Raw genomic sequence first — 19,080 nt, forward strand, 5'->3', positions numbered from 1 at the left:
TCTCAACGACCAGATTCCCTCGAGATTAGAAGTCTGCCTCAACAGTCTACAGTCGAAATAGCTATTGGATTTCCGTAGTTCCAACTCGCATTCTTCGGGTATCCCCGAATCTATGTTCTTCTTGGACTTGGCCTTCTTCTCGTTATTCAGAGTATCGTGTTTGGTACTCTTATAAATCTTGGATTTCACTCGTTTGAGGTAGGAGTTGTTAGGATTTTCTTTTACGCAGTTCTTGTTGAGTGTACATTTGGCCATTTCGTCCTTATCTGTTTTTTTCAAGTAAAGTTCGGAATTCTGCCTCAATAATACTTTATCCGGAAGCAACTTGAAGTCTTCTACACTGCCACTGATTGAACTACTGGAAGTTTTGAACAAGTCACTGAAACGTCTATTTTTCCTGGTTTTATCGCAATGTGGTATTGCACCATCTACACTATCACAAGGTTTCTTAACGTCTCTACCGTTCTCTACTATGAAGCTGTCACTGAAACGCTTGATAATGTCATCTTTGACGTTTTTTTGCATAGACAGATCCTTGGAAGGTACAGGGTTTCTCAAAACAACATTTGTATCGACACATTTATTCCCAGATTTCTTCTCCGACTTGTTTTTGTTGTTGTTTTGTGCTACGGTTTCTTTCGATTTGGACGAACTCTGCTTCAAATCGTTATGTAAAGTCTTACATGACGAGTTCTTACGGTCTTTCTTCGATTTTTGCTTCGTTTCGGCCGTATTGTTTTCCGAGTTGTCTGAGCGTATGTTCAGTTTATTATTGACCTCTGTTGTGACAGATGGGGCGACGCCGTTGCCAACAGTAGATTTCGAATTTCTTCGCTTCCGGTTCGTTATCTTGTTCTTGAAAGATGATGTCACGGTTTTATTAGGCATATCCGCCTGTTTCGACCACATTGTACGATTGTGCTAAAACACTATCGATGCGTATTAAAAATTATAAACAACCCATCGGGCTCTTTATACACAGTCAGTTAATTTATGTATGATCCATCCAACCAGTAAAACCCATTGAAGACACTGAAAAATACGTTTTAAACTTATCAGCTCCTTGAGTTTCAATGGTGTAATGTCTGATGAATACATCGAGTTGCACGAATATTCGAAACTATGTTTACTTTAATATTTCAAAGATATTTTCAATATTTGAGAGCGTTCGCGAAGAAATCTAACCCTCTCGAATAAATATTTTCAATGTTAAATTTGGAATGCGTGGAATCTAAAATCGGAATGAAAAAACTTCCAAAAGCTGCATGCACTAAAATTTATATAATTAGGGTGCTGTGGAGAAACCAGAGTGGATTTTCTGTGATTACAATTAGAGCTTAGCTTGTATCATATCACTAACATAAGTTCAAATTTGAGATGCATAGAAAACCTTTCTATGCATTTTATTCAAATTCTTCGAACTATATGGTACAAGCTAAGCACTACATATAATCACAGAAAATCAACTCTATTTCTCCACAGCACTCTTGACCACGAATTCAAATGAACGCACGTTATTCTAATGTTAAAATATTCTAAATATAACACTATTGTTTTCCTATCTCACAGAAGATTTATTGTATTACTACGACTCTTCCAGATCTCTATTTGTACCTCTCTTAGAAGATTAGAACTTGCAAAAATTAAGATAACCAGTTGTGCAATGTGTAGCTTTTGGTTTGGGGTTCCAATTGCTAATTCATGTCTATCAATAGTGACTGTAGAGTGTGAGATGTTTCAGCAACTGAATTCTACGTCCAAAAGTGCCTATATAATGTTTTAATTTCAGAGCTCTATCATCTTTATTAGCGGAGATATAATTTTTTTTCGATATCGCCATTTTTTCCAATTTTGCTTATAACTTGAAAACAAATGAAGGTGGCCAAAAATGAATACTCTTGTTATAAGTTTCTCAGATGAAGAGAACGAGAATGGGGTATCAGATTTTGTGTATCTCCTCTGATTTAAAAGTTGTAGTAAAACATCGAAATTTGCACACCCTTTATACCTAAAATCAAACGAAAAAATGAATATCAGGCCGAGGTTCAAAAACATCTTAAAACTACCAAGTCTAGGACCCTGAAGTGCAAAATACTTCATCCATTCTATGAATACATTGTTTTCAAATGTTGAAATTATTTTTTTTAATTCGATTATAAAATAGTTGGCGTTTAAAATTAATTCATCGGTGCGGTACTCATAATAACCGGTTTTTAGACAAAATAATGCATCAAACTCTCATAATGATTTCAATGATACTTTGTTCATTCAATATTAGAGTGCAAATTGCATACCTACGTAAAGTATAAATATTCAAGGAAAGTTAATAGTTTAGTTACCGAACCAACAAAAATCAAACCAGTTAGAGAACTGGATCAATGCATATGGTGCATATATGCAAATATTCCACAAGTAGGACACGTCCATTTAATAACTCGTGTTCAATATACCACACAAGGTAGACAAAATCCTTTTCTCGATAAACAAAAAAAAGCACATCATTTGGAACCATACCAATACTTTGACAATAATATTCTAGAGAAAAAGTTTTCATTCAATTCATTGATCATTGTGAGTAGTAGTTGCTTGATCTAAGTTTCTTCATCAAAAAGTAATCATTAAAAAAAATTAATAAATAAAAACAGGATTGTATTTTAAAAAAATTACATAATACATGAATTCCTTCGTTTGCTACTCTTTTGGAAAAAGTGTGTCATTCAAAGTTAAAATTGAATTCATTATACTGAATTATGTATTTTTTCATGGCAATAACGACATTCCTCTAAAACGTGTAAAAAATATAGTTTTCTAAGTCTAAAAGAAAAAACTCGATAATGTGAAAAATCAATTTCTCACAGAAACACAAAATTTGAATCGTGTCAATATGACCTAACTGAATAATTATCATTTTGCTGGCAGCTCCTCAGTGATTTAGATATTCTAAGATAGGAGGAAAAAGTAATAAATCATTTCCACTTCTAGGGTAACCACAATCGTAATAAGATTGAAATACAGTAAAAAATTCTGAAACATTTTATTGTATATGAAGTTCTCATAAGGTACAAAATATTTATCCATGGGATATAGTTCACTGCTAACTAAGAACTCAATAAGAAACGATTGCATAAAATGTGCAGTGTTTTTACTTGTGAAATACCTGACATCAGGTATTCGAATACGAATAGCATGCCAATGTTGCATGCATTTTCAGCATTGATAAAGTAATTGTCTGATTACGGTCTTACTCTCATATCACAAATATTTTTTAACTTTCAATACAATAATTTAAACGTCTTGTTGATAAATTTCAGCTAATGAAACTCAAGGCTACTTTTTCAGCAGGATGTGGGCCAAGCTGATGATGCTCAAAAATTGATTTATTGGAGAAGATACCCAACCATTGGCCTACTAGATCCACTGGACTTGACGTTCACAGATGTTTTGATCTGGATAAGACATAATTTTGATATTGAGAGCAACTGGTGGGAAATCAGTGACGTAAGTTTCCGCTTCTGTGACTCCCACTCAATATATCAATTGAAAAGAAGGTATAATACCTATTGTTTAGAATAATCTGTTAGTTTCTATTTGTGTGTTAAAATTGTTGATACTATAACTTTAATAATAAGATAATATAAGCAATGGTTTGAAATCTCTATACCTAAGCGTTAAAACTTCAGTTTCCTATGACTAGTAAAATATTAAAAAGGTGCGATAAATTTTCTAAATCTTATCTAATGAAGGTTTTCTTCAATTTTATTCTTATTTATTATATTTCTAAATAGATTAGCCGTTTTAGAGGCAATCCAGCAATCGTCACCTAGATCAACTGGATAACCATTTCAACAGAATTATCATCGAATAAATAACGTTTAATATGCTTTTTATCGAATTTATTTATGTTTGGTTTTAACTATAACAACACCATTAAATTATACTAGGAAAAATTTTCAATGAAAATTGATCTTCGAGAACCGACATCCATTAACATTGTAAAAAGAAATTTTGAAATGGGGCTGTACCTCAACATTTTTTTAGCCCAAATAATAATAAAACATTAATTTTGATAAAAACTGCAGCCAACGTATAAATTTGAAGAAAAAGGCGCTGATTTATCTTTATCTCCAATGGCCACTCGGTATTTTATTGATCTTAATTGAAATTTTTTTGAGATACTGCGGGAGGTCAAACTAATCGACCGAATATTAGATAAGTTGCTTGTTCTGGATAGACAAACTGGAATCTGTTATGTTTATTTTTCAGGAAATAAATAGAAATTTATTTAGTCGTATTAGTTAGAATTTTGCTCTATCAGGTCTGAGTTATAAGATTCCGAAATTTTCGTTTTTCAATATGTGAAAATTTCATCTACTGTAAATTGAATGAAGTGTCAAATTCGGAAAAATAAACTGAAATACGAAATTTCTGATAATTTAAATAAGTTCAACGGATGAACTGAATAGACTGAAAAATTCGACAACGAAACACGAACAATAAGTCTGAATGCATCGTTGCACATCGAACACAATCCGGAAATTCGAGGATGATTATAATGGAACGACCCCTGCTGAGCACCTGCCTCGATGTATTCACCAGACAGACAAAATTTCTACCCCACACACACACAAAGGAAAATCGATAAGAACACCATAACGAAGATTCCATAGCGAGACACTTACACTTTGAACTTGGGATGAAAAAACACTGCAAGTAAAAATTAGTCGAACCAAAACACTACATAACCTCAAATCGGTCATTCGACGCCCATCGCCCGTATCCAACGTTTTCAGACTCACTGCTAGAGTGAATAACTTCTGATGTGGAATTCCACAAAGGTGACTCACTTCACCGCGAATTACCGAACCCGATTCCCAGAACGGGGCAGACGCAAAAACTGTACGGAAAATTTTTTAAGATAACCCCCGTTGCGAAGAACTCAGTTTCTCGCCGTGTGTCAGAGACAAGGGGCACCCCGAAAACGTCTGATTGCACTATAAATGAAAACGAAGGCGCTTTCCAGCGACCAGCATAATATTACGACTGAGACTGGTTAAAGTAAAGCAGCTGCAACCGCGAGCCACTCTGTGTTTTGATACTGGCGAAGAAACATGGGCGGTGTTGCCGCAAGTACATTGTCCGCGGTCTTTTGAACAGGGATGGTTCAAGAGAGGCCTAATTTTCTTTTGTTAGTTTCCGTGGTAGATTATTTTAACTGGTCGCTAAGATAAACAGAGCAGTAAGTGAATCACTTACCGTTCAGCGTACGGTAAGTCAGAATGACTAAATATTCATTGAAATTTGAAATGATTCACAAACAATTTGAAATTAAATCATTTAATAATAACTGCACAACAGCCGATTTCCCAGGCTTTTTGAATTAACTTCCTCTAATTCTGTGGTTATTACGTTCATTCTTCCACATCTTGTAGAACAAAATCGTGCGAGAATATATCAGAAACGCAGTTTTCATGGTTATATTTTATTATTATATGTTGGTACTCCGAACTTTTCGCCACGGCTTTATCTGTCAATTCAACAATTTGCCTTAAAGAAATCAGTTCTGCCAACCAACATTTTTCAATGCAAAAATCACTGAAATATATTTATGAAAATATTTAATTAATTTCAATGAAAATGCAATGAATTAGAGAAAATAATGTATAATACTCATACAGAAGGCTCATTCTACCACTCGTTCATTCCAAAACTCGCCACTTCGTGGCACATTTTTTAATTTTGAACTCGTGGAAGAATATCAATGCCTTCTGCACTTGTATTATAAATAACTATTTTCTTCCGAAGATTCGATATCGCTCATTTTTTAATCATATTATAAGTAAATTCAGTTACTTCTTGTCACTTTGACAATCACTATGCTTTCATCACCAAGACAACGCCTTCTATTATATTTCTAGACAGAATTAACTCGAGCCACGAATGACTATTTGAATTTTTTGAATAATTATTTTGTAGTTTGAGTGAAAATTGTTTATATCTTTTAAAAAACGCAATTAATATCACGAACGATAAAAACTACCAATCTCAGAAAATAATTGGAGTCGTCGATGCGCACCTCCTCTAAACTATTGTCTTCGATCGGTAAAATGCCCTTACCGTTCTCGATACTTGATATACTATAAGGGTTTTTGTTTTTTAAGGGAAATTAGAAGAAACAGGAGTAAAGAAGAAAAATTAGATGACAAAGGACTGACAGAGTGGTTAATTATAGGTTCTGAGAACAAATGAACTAGTAATTGACGTCTTAGATGAAAACTAAAAATTATTTCATTTCATTTTATGGAGATTTTTATGAATTTAAGTAAATTAAAGAAGAGATCTCACTTTGTGTTAAGTAGTTATTAAGAAATTTGAAAAATGTAAAATGTTCACTTGGGTATGAAATGATTGTATTAATTGTTTGTTTTTCCATTTTAGCAAACCCTGAGGAAGAATAGAATAACTATTCGAAAGCTTGGTTAAATGACAAAAAAAGAGATCTAGTTTTCTTTTTCCGTCCTGTACAATCTAATTTCCCTTAAAAAACAAAACCCTAATATAAAGAAAGACTGTTAAAAAACAAAGATTGACTTAATATACTATTGTCGATATCCATCACCTAATGACGATATAGGAATAAATATTTCATACATGTACCGGGTTTTTCACCATAATTTGACCCCCCCCTTTAACTTTGTTACTGAAAGAGGTACAAAAAAATGTTTTCTACAAAAGTTTCACGAAATCGACTAGTGTTTTTTAAAATGATTTCACAAAATGAAATATATACAGAGTGTGCAACATATTGATTGCAACTTCATTTCTTCAAATGGAACACCCTGTATATTTTTTTATATTTGACTAGCTCTTTTTGTCCTGATTTCGAATATATAACATATGTTTAGCATATCTCTCTTATTCTGAGTACCACAGAGTTTCAAATTTTAAGAACCACCTGGCATGCTCAGTAATCAGTTTTCAAGTGATAGGTTGCGATAACTCAAAATGCCATGTTTGAGTTATCTCGTTGGCAATAATATGTTTTTCACTAAAATAAATTGGAATTCGATGATTTGGATACAGCTCCATATATTCTCACCTTGTAGGTTTCATATTTTTATTTTTCTTCACATAAAGTGAATATACTTGAAATTTTTCCGCTTCTTTATAGTGCATATTCAATGAATATTTTCATTCAATGACGAACGTATGTCATATATCATTGCCAACTCCAAAAAGGGCATTTTGAATAATCGCAGCCTTTGAAAACTGAATACCTAGCTTGCCAGGTGGTTCTTAGAATTGGAAACTCTGTGGTACTCAGAATAAGAGAGATAGGCCAAACATATGTTATATTTTCGAATTCAGGGGAAAAAGAGCTAGACAAATATAGAAAAATATACAGGGTGTTCCATTTGAAAAAATGAAGTTGCAATCAATATGTTGTCCACTCTGTATATATTTCGTTTTGTGAAATCATTTTAAAATACATAAGTCGATTTCGTGAAACTTTTGTAGGAAACATTTTTTTGTATCTCCTTCAGACACAAAGTTAAAGGGGGGGTCAAATTATGGTGAAAAACCCGGTACATTTCTTACATGAGAATGAAAATATTTTGATCATTCCAGTCTGGAAAATAATTGGAGGCATGAATAAAAATGCTACATATACTATTCTATATAATTTATAATAACAATTTATAGATTAGATTAGATTTTGGCAGAGGCGATAAACTCATATTGGCTTTGAAAACAGTTTAATAAACTTCACTACCTTCCTAGGTTCTACATCCATTACTTGTTTTTGGTTCTAAGATCTACGAGGCAAGCTTTTACTCAAGTCATAATCACAAACCATCGGTTTCAGTGGTTCCTTTTCAGAAGCGGCAGTTATCATCTTGAATCTTTTCCATGTTCCGCAGATGATAAAGTTAATTTCCTGAATTCTAGTTTACTGAGTGAGAAAACCTTTTTGGTATATCTACCGAGAAAAGCACTGAACAACGTGCGGACATATATTTTCTTTTTGAGCGCTCGTTGTCGAGCGCTCTCTCTATAATTTCATCAAAATTCTATAATTTTCGAAATTTGTGCCGGGAATGGCCTCAAAAGATAAGTTTCAACTATGATGATGGTCAAATTGGAGAACGTCCGGCCGTAAACACGATAACTCTCGAACAAGCTAGAAAATCCAGCGATTCAGTTAGTCTATAGTCGCGTAAATATGGCCGTTCGAAAATATTTTTCGTGTTGATTGCAAAACTGCATATTCAATTCAGATAAAAATTCGTTAAGATTTGGGTGTTGATATGTAATAACAAGTTTTTATCGGCAATGTGTATAACACGGCATTCTATACAATACCTAGGCATCGTATAGAATGCCAGAAAATATCATCAGGCAAGGTATGAAATATTATTGCCTACATTGCCTAGGCATTCTATAGAATAGGCTAGTAGGCAATGTGTGTAAAGTAAGATAGCATTGAAGAGGGAAGACGTTGATGACTTAAAGTTCGATGAGCTCATTCACATCCCACTTGTTTCTAGTTGTTAGATATCTGGTAGATCGATGGAATCCGATAATATTCAATGAACATTTTGAAATGCAGTGGTTCCTAATTCTACCGGTAAAAATACTCAAACTTTTATGAAAATTGCTTCTACGGCCCGAATTTAAAATTTCAAATGATCTCAATCTTTTCGCTTCTCCATCAAAAGGGGAAATGAAAAAATAAAAGAAATAAATGATTCAATCATAAATTTCAAAATCAATTTACAACACATAATAGTACATAGCCATTCAGATAAGATAATGAATTCACACCTGAATCGTTTCATTTCACACATTCTCGGCACCGGCAGACTTGCCTTGAAGAACCAACCATTATATACATTGCCATGGTATTGTATAGAAAGTCTGAATTATACACCTTGCCGGTAACATATACACGCCGGCAAAATTAGGGAAACGCACAAAATCTCAACAAAGGTTGTGGTTCATTTTCTATGAACCCTTTGGTCGATTTGAGCAATTATTTTTTTTTATTGTAGCTTTGATTCATTGGGAACATAACTGTTCGAATGCAGTCATCAGTTACTTTGTTTTTTGTTGTAGGTATACAACAAAAAGAATGAAAAAATAATCTTCTATTAAGAACACCCTGTGGTTGCCTCCAATGTCTACGAACACTCAGATGTTGCCTCATCTTTTCTGATCATTTCTTCTCTTTAGGAATTGCGATATCTCAATTTTGAAACAAATGACAGTACTTTGAATGGTTCTAGTCAGTGGCGACGCTAGAGGGTGACACCCCCAAAATTTTACTGGCCCTCCCTAAAATTTTACATACTAAGGCTAAAAGATTAGCAGAACTCTAAATTCGCTTTACTTTGCCCCCCCCCCCCCCCAAAAAATCCTACCCCCTCTTGGCCACCCCTATTTTTTTAAAGCTAGCGTCATCACTGGTTCTAGTACACTAAAAAAAAATTGTTCATTATATTGAAAAATGGTAATCATCAACTTGAATTCATTAATACAATGAACTTTTTCACCAATATAATGAAGTTTTATTCTTTAAGTTATACCCCTATTCATTGATATTATGAAACCCTCTCATCAATATCACGATTCTGAAATTAATTATGGGTGTTCGTTTTTTGAAATATTCATTGGAAAAAAGAACTTTGTTCATTAGATGTATAAAGTCGTACATCAACTACTTCCGACAACTTCAATGAAGAGTAATTAATTATTACCAAGTACAAACGAACATAGTAATAACGAGGATAATGAGGATTTCATTGCTTTAATGAAAGTTGTTCCTTGATCCAACAACTTTTCATTGTATTAATGGTTCCGTTCATCGATTGAAAATTATAGCTGAACTGATCAATACAATTCACTTTTTCATGGTATTTATGTACACAATTGGTTCAGAGTATCAATTGAAATTAACTTTGACAGTTTAGTAATTCCAAACATTAATAATTACTTGTTCAAGAAGATCTGTAATTTTTTTCACAATTGAGATATACTAATAAATAAAAATGTTCAAAAAAGATGAAGCAACATCTGAGTGTTCGTGAACTAAAATTTTCTTTTTTTTTTCGCATCCCTGCATATACCAGAAAAAAAACGGAAATAAGGAAATAAATGAGGATGGCATGTGAACAGTTAAGTTCCTGAAAAATCGAGCTACAATTCAAAAAAATAATTGATAAAATCGGTCAAAGGGTTCAAGAGAAAATTAACTACAAACTTCGTTGAGATTTTGTTAGTTCCTCTAATTTTTGCGATGTGTACATATAGGGTGATTCAAAATTCAGTATTTTTCAAGTCAAAATAGGAATCGTCCCATAACTGTTTCAATGTAAGTAAATATTATGGCAAAGTTAGTGAACTATTGACTAAATTTTCGAACTCAGACTATTTTCACAATCTGGCAATCATGCAAGGGTCATGGTAAAGTAATATTCATTGAAAAACGCTGAACTACAACACGGGTGTCGACCGGACGCGCAACGTTGCCGCTTTCAGCATTCAGTAGACATCCACAATACGATCGAATCGAAGCGGCCAAGGAGACGAGGAAATCGACGGATAATAAAAAATAAAGGTGATCCCACACCCCACGACATGTAATCAAGAAACTTGTTGGGATCGGATATAATTTCAATTATAATTTAAGTAGAAAAATGTTCGATTCGAAACGATCAGATCATCCAATTCACATTCTTCAGTCACAGATTACTCAATAAATAAGTGCACTATGATTCTGAGATGAATGAGGGTACAGGGTATCTAAGATAAAAGGTGATAAACTTCAGGGGCTAATTATACAAGTGATTAGCAACAAAGAGTAGTACAACACGTAGTCGAGATGTCGGTGGTTATCTTTCTTGATTTTACGTAATTCTGTGTATTTATTAAGAATCCATTCTTCATGAAAATATTTTCCTAGAAGCAAAATTATGACTAAATATTTCGATAGCTGGAATTCATACCCAAAGCATTATTTTTGGTTTCTTGTTGTCGAACACATTCAGTGTGTCAATTTAAAAATGTACTACCTTTTATAAATCGGTTTCCAAGCAAAATCAGAAAAGTGCACAAAAAAAATGTATACGGTTGGTTTAAAGCAATTTGTATCAACTATGATACATTACATTAGCATGATGAGAGCAACTCCTAGAATCTTAAATGGGAAGGGGAAGGTTGAGTGATAACAATGTCGTACACTTGACCTTTTTTTTTTGATAGTATATACTTCCGAAAAAAAAAGAAAGAGTAGAATAGTTACAATAGCAAGAGTTGCAATGAAACATGGCAATAAGGAGTCAAAGTCTGTACAAAGTCTTTCATTGTAACGGGTGTTTTTTTTTTTGAGGTATATAACTTTAAGTTGGCATTACTGTTCAAGATGGCGACCGATTTAACAGCTGTCAAGTGATTTATTCTAAGTTTGGTTTGGCAATTCATCACGAATAGACTCACGCCTGAACAACGCTTGCAAATAGTGCAATTTTATTTCGAAAATAATGGTTCTGTGCGGAATACGTATCGCGAACTACGTCCATTTTATTTTGTTTAGCGATGAAGCGCGCTTCTGGTTGAATGGCTACGTCAACAAACAAAAGTGCCGCATTTGGAGTGAAGCTAATCCTCAAGTGTATGTCGAAACACCGTTACATCCAGAAAAACTGATTGTTTGGTGCACTTTATGGGCTGGTGGAATCATTGGTCCGTACTTCTTCAAAAACGATGATGGCGAGAACGTTACAGTCAATGGTGATCGGTATAGAGTCATGATTACTAACTTTTTCATTCCCGAATTGAACAACCATGATGTCCAGGAGCTGTGGTTCCAACAAGACGGCCCAACATGTCACACAGCTCGTGCCACAATCGATTTATTGAAAGACACGTTTGGTGAACGCCTAATTTCACCTTTTGGACCTGTGAATTGGCTTCCAAGATCTTGTGATTTAACACCGCTAGACTACTTTCTATGGGGCTATGTAAAGTCATTGGTCTATGCGGATAAGCCACAAACCCTTGACCATTTGGAAGACAACATTCGCCGTGTTATTGCCGATATACGGCCACAAATGTTGGAAAAGTCATCGAAAATTGGACGTCCAGATTCGACTACATCCGAGCCAGCCGTGGCGGTCATATGCCAGAAATCATATTTGAGATGTAATGCCACAAGATTATCTTGCGGATAAATAAAATTCATGTCAATCGAATAATCCATAGTTGTTTTATTGCAATTTAAAGTTCTATAGCTCTAAAAAAAACACCCTTTACAATGACAAAATAACAATAAGTAAACGCCCTCTTTCCTTTGTATGAAATTTTCATTGTATACAACTTTTTGGCAACTTTTGTTACAACGGTTGCCCCCCTCAATATATCACCCTGTGTATCTCAAAAATCAAAGCCAATACTGTTTGACATCATAATAGTGTACTCGAACTAAGAGTAATGACAAAAAATGGAAAATGCCACGGACGACTTTTTCAATTATAGGGTGAATTATAAACAAATTTCATTTTGAATAATGTTTTACCCACTCCGTATCTAACAATAATTTTCATTGAAAGCCAGTCTAAAATAATGCACGGATAGGCAATACTTGTCGCGCAGAAGTGTTTAATTCAAGAAGTTTTCCGACGAGAAATGTTACTCTAAAGAAATGCCATTTTCAAATTTCGACACCCTGTGTCTTGACAACTAGTCATATGATTCAGTTAGGCCCATAGAGTTCCTTGTTAGGGAGGTCGTATTCTACAAAATACGAAAAAATCAGAAAAATGAACCAGTTTTTTTATTTGTCTGATGCCTGGTTTGCACTTTAAAATTCTGAACATTGTGAACCGTTTCAAAATCGATTCAGTGGGACACAACTCTCTGACTTTTAGTCGGTCTATACACATTGTCTTATAAATATCAAATATTACAACAGCCAACCACCCCCATCGGTATAGAAGGGATGAACCAGAGCCAAGGTGATAAATCGATAACAGCCGGACGTCTGTTCCTTGAAGTTTATTTCACGTTGGCACAATAGTTGCATCCTTCCTGATTATCGATTGTTAGCCAATTTTGGGATTAGAATGTATTCAAGTTTTGTTTTAGACAGATGAGGAAAGCACTGACGTAAATTCGAGAGCTTTTAAGCCTCCTGCATTCAATAATCACATCTCAATCATAATCAATGTATTATAGGATTTCTGCAGCAAATTCAAGCAGAAAGGTGATTTATTGAAATAGTCCTCAAGATATTATCAAGAAATGACTGCCATTTCAAATAAATAAATCGCTTATAATCCATTTAAATATAATTTATATAGTTTATCACAAACCTGTTTAGTAATTCCGAAGTCTCTCAACTATTTACTCACCTGAAACAAAAAAACAACTAATTAGAAAATTGATAGTCTATGGTAAACAATTGTAATAAAGATTTTTGAATTGGTCTCTTATCGCCGAATTTTTTTTCTTGATCTTCAGAAAACCAAAAATATAATTTATTTCGAGAACTATTCGACAGATTTTGTTGAAAAATTTCGAACGGACATAGGGCTTCAATAAAATGATTCAGAACATTATCGTTACAGGTTGTCCCAAAGTAACGGATAGGGAAGGTAATACTAATGAAAATAAGAACCAATTTCCTGCACACATAGAACCTAACTCTTTTCACCTGCGAAATACATGTTACAATTCTAAAATATATCTCACTTTTTTGCAATAATTCTAAGGAGGCCGAATATTTTTCGATGCAACTCGAAACGGCGTTAGAAGTAAACTTTTAATATTTTTTACATGTTTAAAACGTTTTCAGTTATAATATACTTCGTAAATATTTGTAAGGGGTGTTTTTTTTTCGAGGTATATAACTTTAAGTTGGCATTACTGTTCAAGATGGCGACCGATTTAACAGCTGTCAAGTGATTTATTCTCAGTTTGGTTCGGCAATTCATCATGAATAGACTCACGCCTGAACAACGCTTGCAAATAGTGCAATTTTATTTCGAAAATAATGGTTCTGTGCGGAATACGTATCGCGCACTACGTCCATTAGCGATGAAGCGCACTTCTGGTTGAAGGGCTACGTCAACAAAAAAACTGCCGCATTTGGAGTGAAGCTAATCCTCAAGTGTATGTCGAAACACCATTACATCCAGAAAAACTGACTGTTTGGTGCGCTTTATGGGCTGGTGGAATCATTAGTCCGTACCGTACTTCTTCAAAAACGATGATGGCCAGAACGTTACAGTCAACGGTGATCGGTATGAAGCCATGATTAATAACTTTTTCATTCCTGAATTAAACAACCATGATGTCCAGGAGCTGTGGTTCCAACAAGACGGCGCAACATGTTACACAGCTCGTGCCACAATCGATTTATTGAAAGACACGTTTGGTGACCGCCTAATTTCAAGTTTTGGACCTGTGAATTGGCCTCCAAGATCTTGTGATTTAACACCGCTAGACTACTTTCTGTGGGGCTATGTAAAGTCATTGGTCTATGCGGATAAGCCACAAACCCTTGACCATTTGGAAGACAACATTCGGCGTGTTATTACCGATATACGGCCACAAATGTTGGAAAAAGTAATCGAAAATTGGACGTCCAGATTGGACTACATCCAAGCCAGCCGTGGCGGTCATATGCCAGAAATCATATTTATACAATGTGATGCCACAAATAAAATTCATGTCAATCGAATAATCCATCGTTGTTTTATTGCAATTTAAAGTTCTAAAAAAAACACCCTTTACTTTCGTTCATCACTAATGGGAAAATTAGAAAGATTAATTTTTGTAGATTTTCGTGGAAAGTATTTGCTTTGTACTCGATTAACTCGAAAATGGTACATTCCATGACAAAATTTAGAAGACATTTTTTTAGTGGAGCTTTGTTGATTTCAGAAATGAAATAATTTTATCGAAAAAAAGACGGACGTGTAGATCATCGCACTCCTTAAAGGAAATATTACATTATCTAGACTTCAATACCCAAAAATTAAAACAATGAATGTAATAATACTGGAGTTATTAGTAAAAAAATGATTTTTTTTTCAGAATTGAACACCCTGTATCTCTAGAACGAAGGTTGTTATGAACTTTTTTCATGAATAGAGTTGTTCTAACCGACTCCAAATTTATTGAACTTTAATCTGGACCACTCTGTACTATGTTCTGATTAAATCCAATTCTAATTAATGTTTAATATAAAACAGTTTACATACCATTTGCATATTTTACTGCCAATGTTGGTATAACTGATTAACAAATTACTCGCAAGTAACAGAAAACATAAGCTATTAATGACTTATTATTATTATGTAAATTAATTGAAAGGGTATGGTTATAAAAAGAAATTCAATGAACGTCGATCGAGTATTCTCGTGTAGTGCTTCCCAACTACACAAAGTTCAAAATTCCTGCTTGTATGTAATTATGGTAATGCCGAGTCATTACGGAATGTATTTTTTTCAGGAAAAGTGTGCCTGTTACAGGAATACTCTCCACGAAATATATAGGAACGAAGACATGGCAATGCGGTTTTCTAAAAATGGATCAGTTACTATCCTGCGGCTTCCTTTAATGTTTAATTTTAAACCGTATCGAAAACATGGGAAAAACGTACGTGAGATCCGACTCAAGGAAAATAACCAATAAGAATCAACTATAAACATGCTTTATTACTATATTTCCACTTCGTGAGTATATTCTTACAACATAAACAGTAAATTTGAAAGAAAAATTGATAGAGATTTTCTCTATTTTTTTTCTAGGTACCAGATCATTTGAAGAACAACAAAAACCACAAATTTCACAAAAAAACTGGAGTTACCTCAGGGGTAATGGTAAGGGGGTGAATTATTCTTTTGATACTAATTTATTGAGATTCAGATGGAAATACAAAAAGCATTTTTGTTTCGGAGAATTTCCTTCCACATCTGTAATATATTTGAATAACAATAGAAATATCTTAAAAATCTTCAGATGAAAAAACTCTGTAATACATAATCAAAACTGTCCCAAAAAAATAATTCTCAAATTATTCAACTCTTCATTAAACATGTTTATTCATATTCTCTTTCATCATCTAACATTACAAAAATAAAGCAGCACTAAAAGATTATGAATTCATTCTACAAGCAGTTAAAAGAAGTTGCGACAGGACCAATGAACACAATAACTGGCATAAAAGAGGAAAATTGAAACAGTAGTGAGACAAGGACACTTATCATCAAAATGATCATTAACCATAAAAGTCTTATCGAACACTAAACCTGCCTCCTTAAGTTTTTCTAGTACCTAAAAAAATCCTAATATAGGGTCGGTGTTGGAAGCCGAGCGGACGACACTGAATTGAAAAAAAATGAAAATATTGATAGAAATAAGTGTGGTAAGCCTCTGCAAGTCTTTAAGATGTAACCACAAATTATAATATACATATAATATAATATAATATACATATAAAATTAAAATACTTGACTTCTATTCTCTAATCTTATTTTCAGAACCAATATACATACTGCACAATACTCGCCAAAATTGTAACGCTTGGGATATAATCCCAAACGTTCTCCGTTCCTCCAGCAGACAAGATCCCTAGACGCGTAAAAGGAAAACGAAGGGAGTGTTAGAAACAGGTGAATAGATAAAGCTAGGAAAGGATCCTACTTCATCTAAGAAAAACAAAGTGTATTATATCATGCATAAATATTGAAAGCAGTTTTCGCATCCACAAATTAGATCCAAGGTAACACTATTACAATAACCACTTCTATACGGTATTCCTAAGATAAACATGGAACAGGTCCCTTGAGTCATAATGTAAGCTCTTGTCCTTCTACTCATATCACCTCTTTGATGTCACGCAACATCATCAATGGTCAAGAATACTGAACGCTTCATATTCAATCAAGAAATATTCAACTAAGATGGTTAGTTTGTTTACATATGTCTCTACAGCTGAAATCCTCAAATTGTGAAAAGCAAATAAGAAGAGATCACAAACCCAACACGTAGAGTTTTTTGTTTTCATTGTGATAATAGCCTATTTTCAGTTAAAATTTTTAATTAAATGTAGCGAATCACAAAAAATGATTGTATCTTTGACTCGATAACGATCGCAGGAGCAACAAGGAGCAAAAAAATTTATGAAGAAAATTGATAATTCATTTCATTTGTTAGAATCCACCAGTGGCGTACTACAAAAAAGAAAGCTGTAGCTTGCTATTATCACTCGGCATACTGGATGATGTAAACCGTAAAACGAAACCTATATTTCAAATTGGATCTTGATATCTAAAAAAATTGAAAGAGCTATGAATAAAAACTAAACAATTCTTGAAACTTTAACGCTTTGTAGTTCTGTAACGAACCTTGTATAATTTCAGTACAAAAATTTTGTATTGTTTTTTTTCCTTAGAGGAAATCCCGAAGTATCCTTGTTTACTATGTAGCTTTTGTGCAATGAAAATGTTCTGCCAAAATGATATGTCATGAGTGATAGGAACGTTTGGAAAAGAGTTGTGTCCAATTGATGTTGGCCAAAGCGTTAATTATCGTATCTCGAATCAATATCGTGAAAAGAGTATGGCAGAGACATTATGTTCGATCAAGAGGATGACCACCCCTCGAACGCTGCGGTATGTTCAATTAGAAGCAGGAAAAATAACGGACTGGCACAAATCTAGGTTAAGAGTTAACCGCAGAGCAACGTGCTGTACTTTTGATTGATATTGTGTTTATTATTGAGAGATATTACACAGGACTGTTGCAGTAACATCGATTCTCTTTATTCGAGGCAGTATAACAGCTATACGTGTTTTATGGTTGATGATGCTCTTAAAACCTTCTATCAGCATTATCAGGATTCTAAATGACCGTCTGAGAATTTTTGACAGCTGAAGTAACTGATTAAGGCCTAATATTTGCAGAAATAAAAAATTTATCCTCGATATCCTACTAACAGACCTCAATACTCATCCAAAATTGCCATTGGGATGAAAATTGGCATTTAATTAGGAACACTTCAATTTAGATATAGGATATTTACATTATCTGAAAGGAAATTTCATTTTCTTTCTATACATCTTATTATATTCAATTTGCTGTTATGATATGCATTTGAAAAAACGCACTTTTTATCATTTTACTATGTCTCATTCAAGCTGTAATTTTGAACACCCCTGTATGAGTAGAGACGTATTTTATTACGTTGATGATATTAGGTTGATGATACACAGGATATTAGTAATTCATACCAGAAATTTCAGCTTTCTAGTACCTCAATTACCGAAGTAATGAATGTTCGATTGAAGTTATTTTTTGCACAAATATAGAAGTAATCAATTACTAGAAAACCGCTAGAGATTAATACATAAATAATCAAGAGACTACGGCAGTCTATTTGAAAATCGAAGTTGTTAGCAGTATTTGATATAAGTGGCAACACCGGAGCGCTGAAAATATTTTAGATCGAAAGAGCAGGAAAGATATCCCAAGAAACCAAATTTTGCAGGATACCATCAACCGTGACACACCCTGTATAGCAGGAAATTCGAAAAAACATCGATTTGGCATCAGGAGCTCCTGAGCGTTCGTTCATTCATGCCTGTTGTAACCTTGAGGACCACAGGACAGTATATAAATATATATGAGAATGATTCATTATGATAACATTGTTGTCAGTTAGTTTATATAGATTAAGGGTTTGATGATACGATCCTAAAATTTGGCACGAACATCCAAGTTGTTATTTTACATATATCAACTGAATTTCAATTTAGTTGGATAGGTTGTTACGGAAATATTAGGCGTTTTCTTTCGATATTTTACTGGCATTTTCTATGATGACGCAATAACGCATAAATCTTGAAATTGGATAAGATTCCGACTCAAAATTCGAAAAATAAACGTAACGATAGTATAAGGCACTGTTCGGAGAACGAGCGCTTAAAAATAATAAAAAGTTTTATAACGCACAGAACAGTCATGCAATTACTCTGTAAATTACCCTAACTGATATGATGATACCATAATATCTATTAT

The 19,080-nt window shown here is 33.8% G+C and overlaps 1 protein-coding gene and 1 long non-coding RNA gene across 7 annotated transcripts in view; one reads left to right on the forward strand and one right to left on the reverse strand.

Annotated features, from left to right (window-relative positions):
• LOC123673811 (rho guanine nucleotide exchange factor 11) overlaps nt 1-19,080 on the reverse strand; it is a 99,888-nt gene that overhangs the window by 37,494 nt on the left and 43,314 nt on the right. The window lies entirely within an intron of this gene.
• LOC123673813 lies at nt 3,313-15,886 on the forward strand. Its single transcript, XR_006746547.1, has 3 exons — nt 3,313-3,498; nt 15,511-15,734; nt 15,810-15,886. It is a non-coding gene; the product is annotated as an uncharacterized LOC123673813 (long non-coding RNA).

Source organism: Harmonia axyridis, chromosome 2 (assembly GCF_914767665.1).
Source record: "Harmonia axyridis chromosome 2, icHarAxyr1.1, whole genome shotgun sequence".
Lineage (NCBI taxonomy): Eukaryota > Metazoa > Arthropoda > Insecta > Coleoptera > Coccinellidae > Harmonia > Harmonia axyridis.